The sequence below is a fragment of the Abrus precatorius genome, unplaced genomic scaffold, assembly GCF_003935025.1.
Source record: "Abrus precatorius isolate BTA unplaced genomic scaffold, Abrus_2018 Scaffold1, whole genome shotgun sequence".
Classification (NCBI taxonomy): Eukaryota; Viridiplantae; Streptophyta; class Magnoliopsida; order Fabales; family Fabaceae; genus Abrus; species Abrus precatorius.
Window position 1 is genome coordinate 2,793,178 of NW_020874291.1, and position 18,203 is coordinate 2,811,380.

Consider the following 18,203-nt stretch of genomic DNA (forward strand, 5'->3'; position numbering starts at 1 on the left):
TATTTACCTGTAAGTTTGAGAGTCCCAACCAGCTAAGCTGGCTGCTTGAGTGAGAGCTGCTTTCCATATGTTGAATTTGGGTTCTCCTTCATGTTTTGCAAAGGCTTGCTCATAGCTCCAAGTTTGCTTCCTCACATGTGAGGGATCTATGTTGTAGAAGACAGGTATCACAACCTGTCCTTGCTCTTTCTTGCAATCCATAATCTTACACAGTTCATTCAAGCACCACTTTGAAGAAGCATAGTTCTCTGAGAAGATGACAACAGAGACATGAGAATTTTCAATGGCTTTAATCAGTGCTGGTGAGATCTCATCTCCTTTCTTAAGCTCATCATCATCTCTGAAGGTTTTAACTTTTTTTTGCTTGAAAGCTTCGTAAAGATGGCTTGTGAAATTCCTTCGGGTATCCTCACCACGAAAGCTAAGAAAAACATCATATCTTTCTGAAGACACGATAGAAGAAGAGTTAGAGGAAGAAGCTATAGCACTGGTCATCTGTGAATGCCAAGTTTCCCACCTGCAATCATTACAACACTTCACTTAAAAATATTATAAAAATAACTTGTTGTTTTCAATGCCTTCTTCACACTTCTCCTTGTTAATATGAGATCAAACAATTCAAAGATCTTTCCTTTGCTCACCTCCCTTAGGAAAAGACCTTGCCACAGAGAAAGAATGGAGAGGTTCCTTTTCCAAGAAACTTCTGGGATGCAACTGAGAATAACAAAAATTGTAAAATTCTAGGTGTATGTTTACGAGCAGTTTCATATGCTATGACTAGTCTTCAGTTCACACTACCGCCATACAAATTACGAAGAATTTTAATCAAGGATGTGGTCCTTGTTAATTTTTCACTTCATTTTGGTAGTAATAAATTACACAATTTTGGCATGAGTAAGCAAATAATTTGATGTATTTAGAGAAACATAGAATATTTTTTTAGAAAAAGAGTGTCACAAATATAGCTAGTTTTTACTCATTATGAGCTCTATTGTTTACTTTACTCAAATACTAATAATTCAAGATTGGTTTAAATTATTTTTATTTATGTGTAAAATAGTTCTTATATATTTTAATAAAATACAAAAAAAGGCACTTGCACTAAATATCTTCATCTGATTCACTCTTAAAAAAATTCTTTTCTTTTTCACTTAATACACATGCATACGTACCCCCAAAATAGGTTCAAGTGATACCTTGCTTTCAGTAAAAAATAAAAACATTAAAATAGTATATATTTTAATTTGTAAAGGATCATTGTCAATTAATATCTTAGAATAGATTCAGAATATTGTTGGAGAATATAATTGACATATTTTATGTTCTAAAAAGGATAATTTCTCATGAATAATATTTTAACACCTCACTTCAAAATATCATGAAAATAACTTGTTCTTTTCAATGCCTTCTTCACACTTCTCCTTGTTAATATGAGATCAAACAATTAAAAGATCTTTCTTTTGCTCACCTCCCTTAGGAAAAGACCTTGCCACAGGGAAAGAATGGAGAGGTTCCTTTTCCAAGAAACTTCTGGGATGCAACTGAGAATAACACGACAAAAATTGTAAAATTCTAAGTGTATGTTTCCGAGCAGTTTCATATGCTATGACTAGTCTTCAGTTCACACTACCGACATACAAATTACGAAGAATATCCTAGAATAGTTTTAGAATAGTGTTGGAGAATATAAGTTGACATATTATGTTCTAAAAGGATAATTCTCTTGAATAATATTTTGGTCAATACTTAGTCAATTAATCAACTTAACTTTTTGACTGAGTGGGTATCTGTCATTTTCAGTTGCAAATAATTCCACACTTCATATGGAGTGAAGACTTGCACAAACATGCTTATGAAGATGAGAAGTTGTTTAACTTCTTTTGGATAAAATATTATAGTCTTGGTCAAAAGCGTGTTTAAACTTTCAAAGATATTATATTCGTAGAAAGAAACTTCACATGCCAGCGTACCATGACTCTATCATAAAGCATTGCAACTTGTTACAACATCATAATTGCAAAAGTACAAGGATTAAAAAATAGAATCACATCTAAGACCGAAAGAAATTGGACATAAAACAATACAAACACCAAAGCTAAAATTAAAAGGATACCTCCAATGGTAAAAGTCGAATGCAACATATGGCAATACTATTGCATCTAAATGATGAATCCTACCAAAACAACATGATATCGCACTTCTTTTCTGTCAAGGGATATTGTTGACTGAATGCTACAAGGTTGTCCCATTTAATTTCAGAATCAAGATTCAAGTGAGAATTGGATCAGCCAACATTTCTGACTTGGGCTTGTGCCTTAACTCTCATAGCATATTAGCGGTTAGTGCTCACCAATATTCTCCTTATCTACTTCAGCAAAAGACCTGCTCCATTTGTTGTTCCAGCACACTGTCATTGAAATACACCAGGCATAAATTATAGTTTCATGAATCATGAGTATTTTCATTACATTTTTTTCAGTCGAAGAATTAAATTCATTGAAGAATGAGCAAAAAATTAGGGAGTGGGTGAAGTTTCATACCAATGAAGCAACCATAAGATGATTTTTCATTCAAGTCCTCCTCTTTTTGGCGGGAAGAAGCTGGTGGTCACCTTCATTTTCACTATTAGAGCCTCCAACTCCTATTGCAATTCTTAGTAGCAGCCACAAGATGATTTTTCATTCAAGTTCTCTTCTTTTTTATTTTCAAATGCTGCTTCTGAGAAGTTTGAGCAAAAGATTCTGATTCAACCAGCTTCACCCTTTATTCTGAAGCGTATACAGGAAACACCCCACACCCCTTTATCCCATCTGTTGTTGACCATTCTTTTAATTCATCTTTATATCTAATTTTAAATGATATGTTGATGCAATGATCATATGAACTTTTGACCATTGTATACAGATTGCTAATTTCATGGTATAAAAATAACACATGATCTGAAATTACAATCCCATTACCTATATATTTACCATCCTTGCAGACCACTTTGCCATGTTCATAGATAAAACAAACTGCAACATCAGTCTTATCACTTACGAATGATCCCTCAGTAAGAAGGATGCAATAAATGAAACCACACATGCCAGATTTTGGAAGACAAGGAATAGATATGGATGTCCCTTCTGTACGAAAGCTAAACTTGTTTGAAACTTGAGCTCCTGGGAAGATAGCATATTGATCATGTACAGAATATCCAAAACTGTGCTCAGTTGAGTTGGTTATGCTGCTCTGTAACATGTGTTCTAGCACTAACTGCTGAGTAAAGTTTGTATCCAGAGAAGTACAGTTTAAGGCTCTCAAAACTGGCCGAGATGGTAGAAGCAGAAGGTCTGGTAGAAACACAAGTCTCCTGCAATTATCTAGCACAATCTTTCTCAATCTCGAATGGTGTTTAAGGTTGGCAGACAAAATTTCAACATTATTTCCACTGAGGTCTAATTCCTCTAATGACGATAAAAGCCCAATGCTGTTAGGAAGTATTTGTAAGCTGCAACAATTTCTAAGACATAAGATTCTCAAAGACAATAGGCCATTATCAATTTCAACATTGTTAAGATTAAAGATTTTCTCTAGAGAAATGCAGTTTAAGGCACTCAACACTCGCAATGATGGTGGAAGTTCTGGAAGGGCGACGAGTTTCTTGCAATTATCTAATATAAGATCTTCTAGCATTAAAATGGTTTTGATGTCTGCAGGCAGTCTCTTAACACTGGTTTTGCTTAGATTTAGGTACTTCAATGATGATAAGTTGCCAATGTTGTCAGGGAGTGCTTGTAAGTTGCAGCAGTATGTCAAATCTAGCCGTGTTAAAGACCTTATGCCATCAAGGAGGAACCAAAGATTCGATGCATTGAGTTGTGTGCAGCTGTGAAGGTCTAGGTCTGTAAGGGATCTCATCACAGGTTCATCTGATAACTTGTTCCCAACAATGTTAAGATTGTTACAACCACTTAGAGCAAGAAAAGTAAGTTTCCTATTATGCCAAATTGATGATGGCAATTCATGAATGGCAGTTCCAGCTAAGTCCAACACAGTCATTTCCTCTGATGTCACTGAAAATTCCTTAAGAGATGAGCAATTGTAGAGTTGAAGTTCACAGAGGGATTTTAAGTGAACATCAGTTTTAAAACTTTCAATCTGTCTGCAACCGTCTAAACACAGATACATAAGCTTGGGGAGTGAAAAAACGGATGGATGGAGCCAACATAAGCTTTCACAACCACCAAGTTGTATGCTTTCAAGATTTGTAGCCCTAGACAAGTCTGGGACCTCAGTCAGGTATTGGGAGAAACGAAGGTCAATATACTTCAAATTCATGAGATTCTGTAACAAGAAACATCATTGCTCAGATAATCAATAAATTAATAATCAAGAGTCCTAACTAAAAGATAAACCAAATAAAATATAGACGCATATGCCTAGCTATGGCTTTGTGAATGAGCTACACTTGAGGTTCCCTATTTCCTTTCATACCTGTACTAATTGAAAGCCAAATGTAATATGTACTGACACATTCATACCTGAACTCCATCCCAAAGCTTTTGAAGCTTGCTACAAGGCATGTAAAGCTCTACAAGCTTTTCAGCGCAAAAGGTTGATGGCAAAGACTCCAGATGACATCCATCCCAAAGAAGGTACCTCAATTTATCAGACAATGACTCAAGACCAATAGGAGAATTCACATTACATTTTCCATATTTGAACATGGTGTGAACTTGAAGATATCTTAAGTTAGTCATCCGTTTAAAGGAATCAGAGCTCAAATGTAGATCACGAACTCGAGAATTATCAAAACTTATGCCTTCAATGGCTTCAGTTCCCTAACAACCAAAAATCAGAATTATAATTAATAATTGATAGCATGCTAGCAACATTTTAAACAGAACATTCTTGTTACCAAATAGAAGCTATTGCATCTTCTGCTTACCTTGTTATATTTCAATACATCTACCACTTCCTCAGGTTTCCACAATCGACTTCGCCTTCCAGGATCTTTGATGCATTCTTGATGAACAATTTCTCGACCCATTTCTTGTATCAGGTCATGCATTTCTATACAGTCATCTGAAAGAGTTATGAGGGTTTTATCTAAAAGATCATCTATGCCGGATGCCGCAGGGAAACCAAAAGCTTCCAACTCACTTTCTACCTTATGTCTATACTTTCCTTTGAAGAAGCATGCAATGTCTAGAAATATGTCCTTCTGAGAAGGATCTAAATCATCATAACTCAGTTTTAATACCTTATGAATTTCCACATGAGGACTCTTTTGAAGTTTTGTCAATTCACTTTCCCATGCCTGTTTATTTCTTGAACGTAGAGTTTTCCCCAAAATTTTCAAAGCCAAAGGAACACCTTTGCAATAGAAAGCTGCCCTTTCTGATAGATCTTCATATCCTCTTTTAGGATGCTTTTCTCCAAAGGCATTCAAACAGAAAAGTTGAATAGAGTCTGAGAAGTTCAACATCTTGACCTCATAAATTCCATCAACTTGGCTAAATATGTGCTTATCTCTAGTTGTAACAATGACTCTACTTCCTGGTCCCAAGTTATGGAAATCTATGATTAGATTTTCTAATTGCTCCCAAGTAGCCACATCATCCAACACAATGAATACTTTTTTACGGCCAAGCCTATGCATGACAGAATCGGGTACCAAAAAGGGTGCATCAAAACGATGATTTTCTTCCTCAAACAAATCAGAAAAGAGCTTGTTACATAAAGCATTGAGTCCGAAATTTTCACATTTTTCCCTTACATTTGGAAGGAAACAACGACCTTCAAATCCATAAGAAGAAAGTTTGAAAAATAAAGCAGTAGCAAGAGTGGTCTTGCCTATGCCACCCATGCCCCATATTCCAAGGATTCTAACTTCACTTGACTCAATTTTCAGCAATGATTCAATTTGTTCATAATTTTCCTCAATTCCAACCAGTCCCTTAAGTTGGTTTGGGAATCTAGGGGTCAGTTTTCGCAAAACATCACTAACAATGTCATTAATGAGTTCAGATTCAGTCCTGGCATATGAAACGGACAACAAAAAATATAAATGTTATTAGTAGACTAACAAATTGAGACGAGAAATAATGTGAATTCACATATAGTCTTAGCATATGAAAAGTATAACAAAGAAATAAATGATGTTTGGTCTACACAAATTATTATATATAATCTATGGTCAACATGTTAGGACCAGAGTACCAGTATGATAACTCATAACTAAAATAAGAGATGAAAAATAAGAGAAAAAAAAAAGATAATAAAGACAATATATAAAATTATCACAGAAAAAAATTACACTACTCCTTCTTTTTCTTTATTCACTCCTCAAAATAGGAGACTATTACTTCTACCAAGTATAAATGCACAAAGTAAATCACAAGAGGAGAAAGGGAGAAGAATGAGAGATTTTTGGGATGAATGGATAACAGGGGCCCAAGGCTCTATATATAGCCTAAGAGGGGTCCTCCCATTTTTTACCCTATACGATGTGGGACTAACAATTCTCTCACTTGAAGATTATGATTAAGTTAGTCATATCTTCACACATTACAATTATATGTTGCTTATGTTTCTAATAGGCCATACAAGGATCGACACCATGTAAACTTGTCAATGTTGACTGGCTTTGTCATTATGTCTGCTATGTTGTCTTTGGTATGAATCTTTTGCATATCCACTCTTCTTTCCTCTACTACTTCACGAACAAAATGATATTGTATGTCTATGTGCTTTGTTCTGGAATGAAAAGCTGAATTTTTTACAATATGCAAAGCACTTTGACTGTCACAATACACAGTAGTAGTCTGCTGTTTGTGCCCAAGTTCCTTCAATAGCCTTTGAATCCAGATTGCTTCCTTGCATGCCTCAGTAGCTGCCATGTATTCAGCTTCTGTAGTAGACAAAGCCACAACAGTCTGCAACTTAGATAACCAGCTTACTGCCCCTCCAGCAAGTGTAAACACATAACCAGTAGTAGATTTCCTTTTATTCAGATCTCCTGCAAAATCTGAATCAACATAGCCTTTCACAATAAATTCTGATCCTTCAAAACATAATGCAACATTAGAGATTCCTTTTATGTATCTAAGGATCCTCTTTGCAATATTCCAATGCTCTCTACCAGGATCTGCCATAAATCTACTGACTGCTCCCACTACTTGTGCAATGTCTGGTCTAGTACAAATCATGGCATACATAAGACTTCCCACTGCTGATGCATACGGCACTCGAGACATTTTCATCCTCTCTGCTTCATTGCTAGGCTTCATACTCGAGGATACTTTGCAATTGACAGGAAGTGCGGTAGAAATTGACTTACAATCTTGCATGTTGAAGCACCGCAAGACTTTCAGTAAATAATTCTTCTGAGAAAGTCAAATCTTCCTATCTTTTCTATCTCGGTGAATTTGCATCCCTAAGATCTTGTTTGCTGATCCCAAATCCTTCATATCAAACTCCCTAGCCAATTATGCCTTTAATTCTTGGATCTGATCTTTATTAGGGCCTACCACCAACATGTCATCCACATACAACAACAAAATGATGAAATCATTTTCATCAAACCTATTGTAGTACGTACAATGGTCTGACTTTAGTCTATTGTAACCAAGGTTAATAATGAAGGAATCAAATCTGTTGTACCAACATCTCGGCGCCTATTTTAGACTGTACAGAGATTTGGTCAATCTACAAAATAAGTTTTCTTTTCCTTGTTCTTTAAAACCTTCTGGTTGGAGCATATATATTTCCTCTTCAAGTTCTCCATGAAGAAAAGCAGTCTTTACATCAAGTTGCTCAAGATGTAAATCAAATGCAGCACAGATTGCCAGAACAATTCTGATTGTGGTTAATCGGACTACTGGAGAGAATATCTCATTAAAATCAATGCCTTCTTCTGAGCATATCCTTTAACCACTAATCTTGCACGATACTGCTCTACTTGATCATTACCATCTCGTTTGATTTTGTAGACCCATTTACAACCAATGGCTTTTCGATCTTTTGGAAGCTCAACAAGTTCTCATGTGTCTTGTTTTTATGTAAGGCCTCAATTTCTTCCTGCATTACTATCATCCATAAAGAAGCATCTGAGCTCGTCAAAGCCTCATGAAAGGTTGACGGTTCACCCTCTTCATTTAGAAGACAATATGCATCATGGCTTGCCATAACATAGTCTGAGTGCCAAGATGGTCTCCTTATCTCACGTCTTGTTTGTTGAGCTTCTTCATCATTGGCATCATTTGGTTCTTGTTCTTCGTGCTCTTGTTCTGCTTCAGAGGTGTCATCTTCTTTAGACTTCCTTTCTATCACTACTGAAGTAGTGTCTTTGGTAGTGCTGTCATTTTTTTGCTCCTTTTGCAGTTCATTTTCAATGAAGATTACATCTCTACTAACAACAACCTTGCAGGCAGTGGGATCCCACAAGCGATACCCCTTAATATTGTCAGCATAATCCAAGAATATACATTCTCTGGATTTTGGATCCAGTTTTGTTCTTTCTTGGGAATTGTACATCACATACACAAGACATCCAAACACATGTAATGAAGAATAATTAGGTGGCTTTCCATTTCATACCTCCATTGGTGTCTTTAAGCCAATTATCATTGATAGTGATTGGTTTATCACGTAACAGGCAGTTTTAACTGCTTTTGCCCAAAAAGATTTGGCCACTCCTACTGTTCTTAGCATAGCCCTTGTTTTATCTAGAAGAGTTCTGTTCATCCGCTCTGCTACACCATTCTGCTGAGGTGTATAAGACACTGTGAATTGCCTTGAAATACCCTCTTGCTTACAAAATGCCAAAAAATCATCATCTATATATTCTCCTCCATTGTCTGTCCTTAAGCACTTAATTCTTTTCCCAGTTTCAAGTTCTACTAGTGCTTTGAATTACTTGAACACTGAAACACATCTGACTTCTTCTTGATTGGGTACACCCACAATCTCCTTGAGTGATCATCAATGAATGATACAAAATATTTTGCTCCTCCAATAGATATTTCCGGTGATTCCCATACATCAGAATGAATCAAGTCCAGTATGTGTCTGTTTCTTGTAGTCACTTTGCCAAACTTCAATCTATGATGCTTACTTGTCACATAGTGCTCACAAAATGGTAAGGTTACCATTTTGAGCCCTGGCAAGAGATTACGTTCTGCTAGAATTTTCAAGCCTCGTTCTGACATATGACCAAGTCTACGGTGCCACATTATTGTTTCTTCTTCTTGACTAATTGCAACTGATGTATCTGCTTCTTGCAACGTATCTCCTAAAAGCATGTATAAATTAGTTGTGATCTTTTCTATTTTCATCACCACCAAGTTGCCTTTAACTAACTTCAAGATTCCACCTTCAATGTGAATCTTACAATTGAGGTCATCCAATTGCCTAACGGACAATAGATTCTTTTTCAAGCCCTTCACACATCGTACTCCTTGAATTGTACGAACAGTACCATCATGCATTTTCAATTTGACAGTACCAATTCTAGCAATTTCTAGGGCATGATCATTTTCCATGAACACGGATCCTCCCGAGATAGGTTCAAAATTGTAAAACCAGTCTCGACATGTAGTCATGTGCCAGGTTGCACCTAAATCCAATATCCAACATTCATGGAGTTGTCTTTCACCTCTAGAATTTATTACTGCTTCACTATATAAGATTTCACCTTCATCTGAGGTACTTGCAACACAACCTTGAGAGGTTGATGCTTTAGTATTCTTCCCTCCTCCACTCTTCTTGTTCCAACAATTTTTCTTCACGTGTCCTCTCTTGCCACAGTTGTAGCATTTGAGGTTCTTCCTTATCTGAGATTTTGATCTACCATGATTCTGTCTCCCACTGGAACCATGTTCCATTGATCTTCCTCTCATCATCGTCAATGCTTCTGCTTATTTAGAATTTTTCAGTCTATCTACCTTATTCGTTCGCCTGAATTCTTCTTCTATAACTACTCCAACAACATCATCAAAGGATAAACGACCGATAATGTTGTTGTTTGTTATATTGATGATGAGTTGATCATATGAATCTGGTAGACTCTGGAGTAGAAGCTCTGCACGTTCATTTTCTACTATGTTGAAATATGCGGCTGTAAGCTGAGCAAACAACGTATTTAGATTGTTGATGTAGTCCATTACTGATATGGACTCACTCATTCGAAGAGTGTAGAGTTTTCTCTTCAAAAATATTCTGGTGTGAAGTGACTTGACATCGTACAACTTGATCAGTGTGTCCCAAATCTTCTTTGCAGTCTTCTTCTCTGCAACACTGGATAACACTGAATCTACCAATGCCAAGTGCAAATTGGCAACAACATTGTTATCCATTTCTCTCCATTTTTCTTCTGAAATATCTGCGGGTCTGCCTTCAATTGCATCAAGACAATTGTCTTTCCTCAAAATTGCTCTTATCTTCAATTTTCACAAGAAGAAATTACTCCCATGAAGTTTCTCTATCTCATATTTTGCTGCCATAATTTCTCTTTTAATTATACCGACTTATGTTACTTTCACTGTGAATAGTACTACATACTGAAATAATAATAATGATAGACTGTGAATAAGTACACACTAGATATGCACTTTTACACTATCAAAATTGTATACCCAGTAACAAGAATAATTCTTTTCTGATGTGACAGATCAGACAATACTGCAACCACAGAGCATACTAAAAAAATTTCTCTAGCACTATACCAATGTACACTACAGCGAAATAATATAAATAACCTAGAAGCTCTGATACCACTGTTAGGACTAGAGTACCAGTATGATAACTCACAACTAAAATAAGAGATGAAAAATAAGAGCAAAAAAAAAAGATAATAAAGATAATATATAAAATTATCACAGAAAAAAAATTACACTACTCCTTCTTTTTCTCTATTCACTCCTCAAAATAGAAGACTATTACTTCTCTATTCACTCTTCAAAATAGGAGACTATTACTTCTACCAAGTATAAATGCACAATATAGATCACAAAAGGAGAAAAGGAGAAGAATGAGAGATTTTTGGAATGAATGGATAACGGGGGCCCAAGGCTCTATATATAGCCTAAGAGGGGTCCTCCCATTTTTTACCCCACACAATGTGGGACTAACACAACATGGTAGTGTAATTGGGCAAGCAAGAAACAAAAAAAATATGATCAGGGAATGAAATCCAATGACACAAAAAAATAAGCACGGCCTCTGATTTTCTCTAGGCAATGAACTTCCTAATAATCAAAATACCTAAAGGTTTTATACTAAACGCGTGCTTGCCTGAGTATATAGCATTACAAATTAGCAAATAGCAAGTGCAAACATAGAAAAGTAGATGGATAGGATACAGATTTTATAATTTACAGGATACTAGAAGTCAAGTCACGGACTCACGGTATAATACAGATATCAATTTTTAAAATATATTTTATTTAAGATAAACAAATTTTATTAGAGTATTGTTGTTTAAAGACATAATGAAATCTTAGCCACATGTGACTAAGGGGAATTCTTGAAACCACATGAATGGACAGTATTTTGATTTCGTCTTCTTTACTGTGAATTTTTGAAAAATAAATAAATTCAAGATTCAAGAATAATTTTATATTAAATTTTAGATCCTCTTTAACGTGTTTTTTGTAGTGTGTTTTAAAATGAAATGAATTAATTAACAAAGACAAAATAAAAATAGAAGAAGCAGAATTTTAGAAAAACATTGAAAGGATAACGGATTAAAGAAACAAGATATTCAAAAGCAATGAAGGACTCAAATATATTACTGGATTGAAATTAAATTCCAATTAAAAAAGCAACTTTTAACAAAACAGAATATTGTTGATCTCTTTCTACGGAGTCTAACATGTATACTAAGTGCAAATGCCTGTATGTAAAAGTCGTCCCTCTATACTATGGTTTAAACTTTGTTCATAGATAACATTCAACATATCTACTTAAAACAGGGTTTGTACAACATAACTGTCCAAAGCACATTCTTATAATTCTCTATCAATTGAATTAGTGGATCATCCAATTCTAAATGATAACAAAATGCATAGGCGGTTAGAAGAAGATCCATTAAGGTCTCAAAAACTTATAAAAGAAGTAATGGGACACGACTCAACAGCCAATTGTTACACTTAACTTTTGAGTTTTTACGTGACACTCTCATCTCTTGTGATCTCTAGCACATTCTTAGTAGGAATTGAAGTTTCAAGCGACTGGACTTGAAGAACGGAAACCTCCTTCTAGTTTGTTTTTCATCTTTATTTATGACTTTATTTACAATTACTTTAGTGTTCTTCTTTAGCATAAGTAGTTAAATTCATAGCTAAAGTTATGAGAATCCTTGTTCATGAATTTATAGGATTTTGATAATTAAATCTAGGTTTAATTTTTGTTTGTGTGTTTATCCTACTTTACTTGATTGTGTGTTGTGAATTGACTACTCATAACATAACTAAAAATTTATTGTGAAGATAAGTCAAAAATACCTTTTCTTGACTAAAAGTTCATGTCCCTTCACTTGGACTACAAATTTCATGTTCTCTCTATCATCTTTACATGAAATTTTGTTAAAAAAGTGTGATCACTTCCTTTTCGACTGGAAATTAGTGGTTTTTTTTTTATCACTATTTCATAAAAACTTATTGAAAAATAAAAATCAAGCTATATTATACAAATTCTAATCGAAATAAGACTATAAAAGTCATATACTTCTGCCATATACAATACCCTATCTTTCTCATTTTTTGTTTTTAATTTCAGAAAAGTAAACTCACTCTCAGTTCGTTTTATTTACCTGTAAGTTTGAGAGTCCCAACCAGCTAAGTTGGCTGCTTCAGTGAGAGCTGTTTTCCATGTGTTGAATTTGGGTTCTCCTTCATGTTTTGTAAAGGCTTGCTCATAGCTCCATGTTTGCTTCCTCACATGTGAGGGATCTATGTTGTAGAAGACAGGTATCACAACCTGTCCTTGCTCTTCCTTGCAATCCATAATCTTACACAATTCATTCAAGCACCACTTTGAAGAAGCATAGTTCTCTGAGAAGATGACAACAGACACATGAGAATGTTCAATGGCTTTAATCAGTGCTGGTGAGATCTCATCTCCTTTCTTAAGCTCATCATCATCTCTGAAGGTTTTAACTTTCTTTTGCTTCAAAGCTTCGTAAAGATGGCTTGTGAAATTCCTTCGGGTATCCTCACCACGAAAGCTAAGAAAGACATCATATCTTTCTGAAGACACGATAGAAGAAGAGTTAGAGGAAGAAGCTATAGCACTGGTCATCTGTGAATGCCAAGTTTCCCACCTGCAATCATTACAACACTTCACTTAAAAATATTATAAAAATAACTTTTTGTTTTCAATGCCTTCTTCACACTTCTCCTCATTAATATGAGATCAAATAATTCAAAGTTCTTTCCCTTACGAAAAGACCTTAATTTATTTTATTTTTTAAATTTAATTTTAAAATTTATTTTTTGGTAAAATTGGTTTCAAATTGAGTAAAATATACAATAAATATTTTAATACTATTATTAAATTATTATATAAAAAATTTAATAAATTTTTTAATAATTAATATGAAATTATATTTACACACATTTTAATCAATTAATAATATTTTTTATATTCATATTATATTAAAACTAAATTCATATATTTTTTTTACTTTACATCATCCATTAGGCAGACAAATTAAATAAAAAATAATTTATTTTTAATTAAATTTGTACAAAAAATGTTAATAATATAATTTTTATTTTTACTTATTTTTTAAAATTATCTTAGTGTCGCTTTCAGTTTAATTTTATTCGTGATGAAATTAAATCTAATCCAAAAGACAAATATATTTGAAACATATTTTAATAATAAAAAATTCATATATATATATATATATATATATATATATATCTTATGTTAAAAAAATAATATTTAAATTAGTGTCACAGTGTAAAATTAACAACAATTCTGAAAATAAGAGAATGCAGGGCCGAAATTAATTAAGTTTCGCAAGCCCTACTCATTATAAAATGAAATTTAAGTAGGCATGGATTTAAATCGATTTTAATAAAAGTGAATTTGATTTTGTAAAATAAAATTCAAATTATATTTAGATTAAAAGTAAAATAGATCGCAATATCTTATTTTTTTATTTTGAATTTTTAAATTTAAATTAACTTTAGTTTTAGACTTAGTTACAACCTGCAATCTAAATTCACTTAATTAAAAAAATTTACTCAAATAAATTTAATAAAAAAAGTTATTTTTATTTAAGTGAATTAGTGAAAAAGTAATTTTTGTTCAAGTTAAAAAAATTTGCTTAAGCCAAAATTATAAAAAAAAATTAAAACTTCATCTTTTTCCTCTTTGAACTACAAAAAATTTAAAAAATTTTGTACAAAATCATGTAGTCAATTATTTCTCAACTAATTTTTCAAAGTCATTATTCTTATAATCCTTATCATCATTTTAATTATTTAACTCAATTCTAAATAGTTCTGTCTCACTCATGCTTAACATACTAGATAATACATTTTAAATATTTGGTAAAATATATATGTAAAAGTCTTTAATAATTAACCAGCCATCAATAAGAAATAAAGATTTCTCAAAATATCTATAATATAAAGAGAAAGGAGATAAAGTTTTAAAATTTTTCATAATTTTGACTTAAATAAATTTTTTATCTTAAATAAAAATCATTTTTTACTAAATTTATTTAAGAAAATTTATTTTGCTTAAATATAAATTACTTTTTACCAAATTTACTTAAGTAAAACAAAATTTATTTAAATAAATTTAAACTGCAAGCTACAATTGCAAAGAATTTGGATTCATTTGGCTATTCTTGTTGCGTAACACACATGTTATAAGTAAAGTTAAATTAAAGGTAATTGTTAAGTAAAATTAAATTAAAATTATTTATTACGATACTTTTAAATTTAAAAAATATTTATATTTTAAAAATAAATTATTAACCTATTTTTTATTAATATAAAATTATTTTAAATATAATAGACCATAAAATACTCTCTCTTTTTGTACATATCACATTGTAACGTACTAAATTAAGATGTGAACTGAAGTAATTCTGAAACTTTCTCTTTTTGTCACTATCGTTTCACATTCACAAAATTAAAGGTGTTTATCCGCGTGGTTAATTTTATATATATAATATTTAAAAATAATTTTTTTTAAATAACAAAAATAAAAGAATTAAAAAATAATATAAATTGCAAGTACAGGTTCAGACAGAAAACGATTAAAAATTATAAAATATTAAAAATTGTCAATAGTATTTTTTTTAAAATATTTTAAAATTCAAAATTTATAAATGTCAATTTTTTAGAAAATAAAAAATAATATTCATTAATGATAACTTTTAAAAAATAAAAATTATCTTTTGAAAAAAAATATGTATTTCTGTAATTTTTAAAATATACATATATATATATATATATTAATATTTAAATTTATATATATACATAAAGAAACAAAATTTTTTCATATTAGTTTAAATTTAAAAACTAACTCTTATATTTTATTAATCGTTGAATATAAAATTCTTTAAACTTGCCGTGTAAGAAGATCCTGTACACTAAAACTTATCCGCGTTGCTTTTCACAGGCAGCACCGATTTCACTTTGCTTTTCCACATCAAAAGCCGTTAATTTGATTAAATGAAACTCGACGGCGCACAAAGGCATCAACGCGTTGACATCAGCCATAGGAAAATGAAGCCCATCGATATATATACCTCATTATAATAGTTTCTTATGAATTTTCGTTACTTTTTAGTCTAAATTATTATTTATTTTAATTATCTATAACAACTTTAGATCTTTATATTTTATCAGGATAGGATTTGATTTCAATTAAAAAATAATTCTAAAGATACTGCTCACTTACAACTAACCCACTAAGAATTGGACTGAATTATTTTTAAACATAAGAAAAGTATTAATTTTAGAATAATATATTTAAAAACTTAATTCAAATATGAAGTAAAATTAATTTTATTTTTCTGATTATTAATGAGTTTGGGTATCATATTATTCGTTGTATTAATCTAATTTTCATTTTAATTTCTATGTTAAACTAACTATTAGTTTATTATTATTTACATAATTTTATTCAAAAGCATGATCATCTATTTAAAAAAATACGAAGTTATTTGAATGAAATGTCACATCACAATTTCTTATTACTTTTTTATTTTAATTTTTTAAATTTGTTACTTTATTAACCTTTTTAATATTTTTATTATATTTTTTTAGATAAAATTGGTCCTTTTTTATTCTTTCACTTTAAAATAAAATTTACTTTCATCCTCTAATATTTTTTTTTAGTTAATTTTCTTTATCAATTTTTTTTTTCATGTTGGTCTTTTCTATTTATCTATTACATAGTTTAATAGAGATATTTCTAGTAGCATTGATGTTTATTTAATCTAACATAAATTTTTTAATTTAAAAAATAATGAAGTGGGAGTGGCATTGAGTGTAATTTTTCCTTCTCCTTCCTCCTCCACAGCTCCTCATTCCTTTCCCCCTCCCCTCCCCCAACCGTCTAGCATTGTCTCCTCCTTCCCATAGTCCCCTTCCCCTCTGCTTCTTCTTCTCATAGCTCCCTAACCCCTTTCCCCAACTCACTAACCCTATCTCTCCCTTCCACAGCCTCTCTTTCCCATTCCCTTCCCGCACTTTCCTATATTTCCTCCTCTGGCCTCCTGCCTCTCCCACTTGTTTTCTTTCAACTCTCTCAAACTTTCCTCCTCTCCTCTCGTTCTCTTTTTCTCAGTTGAGTTTTGTTTTCACTGCAAAAAAACTTTGGAAAGTATTTGGTAAACGATTGCCTCAATTATTTATTATACGTGGTTATGAATAAAAGAAATAAAGATAAGATTCTTGTAGTCACCTAAATTTCTGGACTTCTGAACTTAAATTTCAACTTGCAAGAGTACTTTTAATACTCTCATTCACTAAAGACTATATAAATTTTGTTGTTCTAAAATTTCTCTAGAATATATGTTTTTAATTGACATAGGTGTAGTTCAAGATTTTGGTGGGTTGGAGAAAGGGAAGGGGATGAGGATTGTGATAAAAGGAGAGGAGAAATTGAAAAAATGAGAAAGAGGAGCTATGAGAGAGGGAAATAGAACTCATAGGTTAGAGGGGAAGGGGTGATGAAGCTACGAGAGGAGGAAGGGGAAGAAGAGAAAGAGAGGTTATAGAAGGGGGAGGGTGTAACATCCTCATTTCATTTTTGTTAAATTATATTTTTATTAATATTAAGAAGTATTAGAATGCATTTAGATGTAAGTTTAGAGGATTTTAGAGGAGTTTTGGTATAGGATATCTCGCTTAGGCGAGGTAAATTTCGCCCAAGCGAGATTGAGCGTGCAGGATACCTTGTTGTAGGACTATCTCGCTCAAGCGAGATGATTCTCGCTCAAGTAAGATAAGATAAATGTTGCCAACTGTCACCTCGCCTAGGCGAGAGTGATCTCGCGCTCAAGCGAGCTAGGGATCTCGCTCAGGCGAGATGGGTCGCTCAGGCGAGGACCCACAGGAGAAATATCATACTCTCTAAATACCATCTCGCTCAAGCGAGCATATCAGAAAAGAGGGTGCAAGACCACTGTCTGCATATCTCGCTCAAGCAAGATGCTCGTCGCTCAAGCGAGATATCGTTGCTCAAACAAGAATGCACAGGGTTGAGGGATATTTAAGAGATTTCTCGCATGAGAAATTCATTCTATATCAAACTCACGTCCTTCTCTTAAGCTTTCTTTGAACTCTTTCTTTCTTTTACTTAGATTAAAGTCTCAAAAACTCTGTTTTTTCTTTAAAGTCAAACTTGGACATTGAAGCTAATCGACTCTAAGTAAGTTTCTTCGGACTAAACTTGAGTTTCTCTGATCATTTTTCTTGTTTTTGTTTCTTATGGATATCTTTTGGTATTCAGGAGAACCTCTATAGTTGCCTCTCGATCCTTTTCAATATCTGTCTATAGCTTATCTTCGAGGTAAGAAGAGTTCTATTTTATTATTATATTACAATATTTATTTTATACTCATAGAGTACTGTATATGAATATGGTATGAGAATAGATGATTGATATATCTATTGTGTAGAGTATGAATGAAGATATATTTGTTTAATTGTTTAAACTGATTGATTGTCTGGGTCAAATAGCTAATA

The 18,203-nt window shown here is 32.6% G+C and overlaps 1 pseudogene; it reads right to left on the minus strand.

Annotated features, from left to right (window-relative positions):
- The window catches only part of LOC113854662, a 36,864-nt pseudogene that overhangs the window by 7,686 nt on the left and 10,975 nt on the right, over window positions 1–18,203 (minus strand).